General features: G+C 41.4%; 1 pseudogene; it reads right to left on the bottom strand.

The window, feature by feature from the left end:
- LOC108317733 overlaps positions 1-6,207 on the bottom strand; it is a 23,837-nt pseudogene extending 17,630 nt beyond the window's left edge.
- Positions 6,208-6,272: the final 65 nt, after the last annotated feature.

Consider the following 6,272-nt stretch of genomic DNA (forward strand, 5'->3'; position numbering starts at 1 on the left):
GGAGTACAATGGCGCGATCTCGGCTCACCGCAAACTCTGCCTCCTGGGTTCAAGTAATTCTCCTGTCTCAGCCTCCCGAGTAGCTGGGACTACAGGCGTGCACCACCATGCCCAGCTAATTTTTGTATTTTTAGTAGAGATGCCCTTTCACCATGTTGACCAGGACAGTCTCGATCTCTTGACCTCATGTTCCACCTGCCTCGGCCTCCCAAAGTGCTGGGATTATAGGCATGAGCCACCGTTACCAGCCTTGTTTCAATATTTTAATGCAAAGGGCAGAAGAATAATATGGTTTTCATTTCTACTGTACTTTAGATTCTGGGGTACATGTGCAGATCATGCAAGATTGTTGCATAGGTACATTCATGGCAAGGTGGTTTGTTGCCACCATCCCATCACCTATACCTGACATTTCCCCCCATGTTATCCCTCTCCCACCCTCTCTCCCACTATCCCTCCCTTAGCCCCCACCATCGGACCCCAGTGTGTGCTGCTCCCCTCTTTGTGTCCAAGTGTTCTCATTGCTCAACACCTGCCTATGAGTGAGAAAATGCGGTGTTTGACTTTCTGTTCTTGTGTCAGTTTGCTGAGAATGATGGTTTCCAGGTTCATCCATGTCCCTAAAAAGGACACAAACTCATCATTTTTTAGGGCTGCAGAGTATTCCATGGTGTATTTGTGCCACATTTTCTTTGTCCACTCTATCATTGATGGGCATTTGGGTTGGTTCCAGGTGCTGCGATGAACATGTGTGTTCACGTGTCTTTATAATAGAACAATTTATAGTCCTTTGGGTATATACCCAATAATGGGATTGCTGGGTCAAATGGAATTTCTATTTCTAGGTCCTTGAGGAATCACCACACTGTCTTCCACAATGGTTGAACTAATTTACACTCCCACCAACAGTGTAAAAGTGTTCCTATTTCTTCACATCCTCTCCAGCATCTGTTGTCTCCAGATTTTTTAATGATCACCATTCTAACTGGCATGAGATGGTATCTCAATGTGGTTTTGATTTGCATTTCTCTAATGACCAGTGATGATGAGCATTTTTTCAGATGTTTGTTGCCCTCATCAATGTCTTTTTTTGTAAAGGGTCTGTTCATATCCTTTGCCCACTTTTGGATGGGTTTGTTTGGTTTTTTCTTGTACATCTATTTCAGTTCTTTGTAGATTCTGGATATTAGCCCTTTGTCAGAAGGGTAGATTGCAAAAACTTTTTCCCATTCTGTTGGTTGCCAGTTCACTCTAATGATTGTTTCTTTTGCTGTACAGAAGATCTGAAGTTTAATTAGATCCCATTTGTCTATTTTGGCTTTTGTTGCCATTGCTTTTGGTGTTTTAGTCATGAAGTCCTTGCCTACGCCTATGTCCTGAATGGTTTTGCCTAGGTTTTCTTCTAGGGTTTTTATGGTGTTAGGTCTTATGTTTAAGTCCTTAATCCATCTGGAGTTAATTTTAGTGTAAGGTGTCAGGAAGGGGTCCAGTTTCTGCTTTCTGTCCATTGCTAGCCAATTTTCCCAACAGCATTCATTAAACAGGGGATCCTTTCCCCATTGCTTGTTTTTGTCAGGTTTATCAAAGATCAGATTGTTGTAGATGTGTGGTATTGCTCCAGAGGCCTCTGTTCTGTTCCATTGGTCTATGTCTCTGTTTTGATACCAGTACCATGCTGTTTTGATAACTGTTGCCTTGTAGTATAGCTTGAAGTCCGGCAATGTGATGCCGCCAGCTTTGTTCTTTTTGCTTAGGATTAGACGTCTTGGTTATGCAGGCTCTTCTGTGGTTCCATATGAAGTTTAAAGTGTTTTTTTTTTTCCAGTTCTGTGAAGAAGGACATTGGTAGTTTGATGGGGATAGCGTTAAATCTATAAATTACTTTGGGCAGTATGGCCATTTTCACAATATTGATTCTTGCTAACCATGAGCATGGAATGTTTTTCCATATCTGTTTATGTCTTCTCTTATTTCCTTGAGCAGTGGTTTGTAGTTCTCCTTGAAGAGGTCCCTTACGTTCTTTGTTAGTTGTATTCCTAGGTATTTTATTCTTCTTGTAGCAATTGTGAATGGGAGTTTGCTCTTGATTTGGCTCTTTGTTTGTCTGTTATTGGTGTATAGGAATGCTTGTGACTTCTGCACATTGATTTTGTATCCTGAGACTTTGCTGAAGTTGCTTACCAGCTTAAGGAGAGTTCGGGCTGAGGCTATGGGGTCTTCTAAATATACAATCATGTCGTCTGTAAATAGAGACAATTTGACTTCCTCCTTTCCTAATTAAATACCCTTTATTTCTTTTTCTTGCCTGATTGCTCTGACTAAAACTTCCAATACTATATCAAATGAGAGTGGAGAGATAGGGCATCCTTGTCTAGTGCCAGATTTCAAAGGGAATGCTTCCAGTTTTGCCCATTCAGTGTGATATTGGCAGTGGGTTTGTCGTAAATAGCTTTTATTATTTTGTGATAGGTTCCATCAATACCTAGTTTATTGAGAGTTTTTAGCATAAAGCGCTGTTGAATTTTGTTGAAGGCCTTCTCTGCATCTATTGAGATAATCATGTGGTTTTTGTCTTTGGTTCTGTTTATGTGGTGGATTACATTCATGGACTTGTGTATGTTGAACCAGCCTTGCATCCCCGGGACAAAGCCTACTTGATCATGATGGATAAGCTTTTTGACGTGCTGTTGCAATCAGTTTGCCAGTATTTTATTGAAGAGTTTTGCATCTATGTTCATCATGGAGATTGGCCTGAAGTTTTTTGTTGTTGTTGTTGAGTCTCTGCTGGGTTTTGGTATCAGGATGATGTTGGTCTCATAAAATGAGTTGGGGAGGATTCCCTCTTTTTGTATTGTTTGGAATCGTTTCAGGAGGATTGGTACCAGCTCCTCTTTGTATGTCTGGTAGAATTTGGCTGAGAACCCATCTGGACCTGAACTTTTTTTGGTTGGTAGGCTGTTAATTGCTGCCTCACGTTCAGCCCTTGTTATTGGTCTATTTGGAGTTTCAACTTCTTCCTGGTTTAGTTTTGGTAGGGTGCAAGTGTCCAGGAATTTATCCATTTCCTCCCAGTTTACTGGTTTATGTGCATAGAGTTGTTTGTATTTCTGTGGGATCGGTGGTGATATCCCCTTTATCGTTTTTTTGTTGCATCTATTTGATTCTTCTCTCTTTTCTTTTTTATTAATCTGTCTAGTGGTCTATTTGTTGATCTTTTCAAAAAACCAGCTCCTGGATTTATTGATTTTTTGAAGGGTTTTTTTGTCTCTGTCTCCTTCATTTTTGCTCTGATCTGTTATTTCTTGTCTTCTGCTAGCTTTTGAGTTTTTTTTGATCTTGCTCCTCTAGCTTTTTCAATTTTGACAATAGGGTGTCAATTTTAGATCTTTCCTTGTTTCTCATGTGGGCATGTATTGTGATAAATTTCCTTCTAGACACTGCTTTAGTGTCCCAGAGATTCTGGTACATTGTGTTCTCATTCTCATTGGTTTCAAAGAACATCTTTATTTCTGCCTTCATTTCATTGTTTATCCAGTCAACATTCAGGAGCCAGTTGTTCAGTTTCCATGAAGTTGTGTGGTTTTGAGTTAGTTTCTTAATCCTGAGATCTAATTTGATTGCACTGTGGTCTGAGAGACTGTTTGTTATGATTTCCATTTTTTTTGCATTTGCTGAGGAGTGATTTACTTCCAACTATGTGGTCAATTTTAGAGTAAGTTGATGTGGTGCTGAGAAGAATGTATATTCTGTGGCTGTGGGGTGGAGAGTTCTGTAGATGCCTATTATGCCCACTTGTTCCAGTTCTGTGTTCAAGTCCTGTATATCCTTGGTGATTTTCTGTCTTGTTGATCTGTCTAATGTTGACAGTGGAGTGTTAAAGTCTCCCATCATTATTGTGTGGGAGTCAAAGTCTTTTTGTAGGTCATTAAGAACTTGCTTTATATATCTGGACACCTCCTGTATTGGGTGCATATATATTTAGGATAGTTAGCTCTTCTTGTTGTATTGATCCTTTCACCATTATGCAGTGTCCTTCTTTGTCTCTTCTGATATTTGTTGTTTTAAAGTCAATTTTATCAGAGACTACAATTGCAACCCCTACTTTTTTTTGCTCTTCGTTTGCTTGGTAGATTTTCTTCCATCCGTTTATTTGGAGCCTATGTGTGTCTTTGCATGTGAGATGGGTCTCCTGAATACAGCACACTGATGAGTTTTGACTTTTTACCCTGTTTACCAGTCTGTGTCTTTTGATTGGGGCATTTAGGCCATTTACATTTAACGTTAATATTCTTATGTGTGAATTTGATCCTGCCATTTTGTTACTGGTTATTTGTTTTGCCCATTGGTCGACACAGTTTCCTCATTGCATCATTGGTCTTTACCATTTGGTTCATTTTTGCAGTGGCTGGTACTGGATTTTTTTCCTGTGTTCAGCGCTTCCTTCAGGAGCTCTTGTAGGGCAGGTCTGGTGGCGATGAAATCTCTCAGTAATTGATTGTCCATAAAGGATTTTATTTCTCCTTCATTTATGATGCTCAGTTCAACTGGATATGAAACTCTGGGTTGAAAGTTCTTTTCTTTAAGGATGTTGAATATTGGTCCCCACTCTTTTCTGGATTGTTGGGTTTCTGCCAAGAGATCCACTGTGAGTCTGATGGGTTTTCCTTTGTGGGTGACCCAAACTTTCTCTCTGGCTACCCTTAGCATTTTTTCCTTCATTTCAACCATGGTGAATCTGACGATTATGTGCCTTGGGGTTGCTCTTCTTGAGGAGTATCTCTGTGGTGTTCTTTGTATTTCCTATATTTGAATGTTGGCCTGCTTTGCTAGGTTGGGAAATTCTCCTGGATAATATTTTGAAGAGTGTTTTCCAGCTTGGATTCATTTTTCCCATCCTCTTCAGGTACACCTATCAAGCGTAGACTAGGTGTTTTCACATAATCCCATATTTCTTGGAGGTTTTGTTCATTTCTTTTCACTCTTTTTTCTCTTTTCTTGCCTTCTCTTTTTATTTCATTGAGTTGATCTTTGTCTCTGATATCTTTTCTTTTGCTTGATCTATTCGGCTATTGAAACTTGTGCATGCTTCAAAAGTTCTTGTGCTGTGTTTTTCAGCTCCATCAAGTCGTTTATATTCTTCTCTAGGCTCGTTATTCTAGTTAGCATTTCATATAATATTTTTTCAAGGTTCTTAGTTGCTTTGCATTGGGTTAAAACATGTTCTTTTAGCTCAGAGAAGTTTGTTATTACCCATCTTCTGAAGCCTGCTTCTGTCAGCTCATGAAAATCATTTTCTGACATGTTTTGTTGCCATGCTGTCGATTCACTGTGATCTCTCTGGAGAGGAGAGGCGTTCTGGACTTTGATGTTTTCTTCCTTTTTGTGCTGGTTTCTTCCCATCTTCCCTGACTGGACATCCTTTCTGTTAAAGTTGGGGTTATTTCTCCTGTATGAGGCTTTTTTTTTTTTTTTTTAACGCAGGTGTCAGTGTGCCACTTGAGACAGTCTGTCTGTTGTCTGCCTGTGGAGGCGCTGCTGGGCTGCCTCAGTCTCAGCCAGGCTGTTTTTTCTTCACCTGGTTTCAGTACTGGTGGGGTTAGCCCCGCTTTCCCAACGGCGGGCTCTCTCCCTCTGCTGAGCCTGCTGTTCCCAGGTAGAGGATATGTTAACTGCAAAACTCTCCCGGGAAAGGGACTCCTCTTGCTGGATCTTGTGGGGGAGGGGCCTGTCTTGTCGGGTATCCCCGCCCCGCTTTCAACTCTCCCTTCTGTGGGACGGGCAGTTCCTTTTCGCCAGCTTTCTCGGTATTAGTCCAAATCTCTGCCCTGGTCCGCACTAACAAGGCACCGGTGTGGCTGGGGCTGCCGGCCTGGGCTGTTTCCCGGGTCTGCGACTCTGGGTGGTTCTCAGCAAGGTGGTGTTTTCCTGGTCTGTGTGTTGCTGAAGTCTCAGAGTGAATTGCTGTATCTGATTCAGAGAACTGAGGAGGTGATGCCCCCCCATCCTCTGTGCCTGATACACTTTCTAGGTGAGGCAGTGCCAGCTGGATGCCTTTGGGCTGCTTTTGCTGCCTTTTTTGGGGTTAATCCTGCGAATCAACCAGGCCCTTTAAAACAAAACTGGTACCTCGTTTGGAGACTCGGATGTCGCTCTGGTTCTGTCTCACTTGGTGGTAGCTGCACTCCGGAGAAGCTTCCTTTCGGCCATCTTCCCTGAATCTTCAGTAATATGATTTTCCACCTTGCTTTTTTTTTTTTTTTTTTTTTTCCCTT

The sequence above is a fragment of the Cebus imitator genome, unplaced genomic scaffold, assembly GCF_001604975.1.
Source record: "Cebus imitator isolate Cc_AM_T3 unplaced genomic scaffold, Cebus_imitator-1.0 Scaffold206, whole genome shotgun sequence".
Taxonomy (NCBI): domain Eukaryota; kingdom Metazoa; phylum Chordata; class Mammalia; order Primates; family Cebidae; genus Cebus; species Cebus imitator.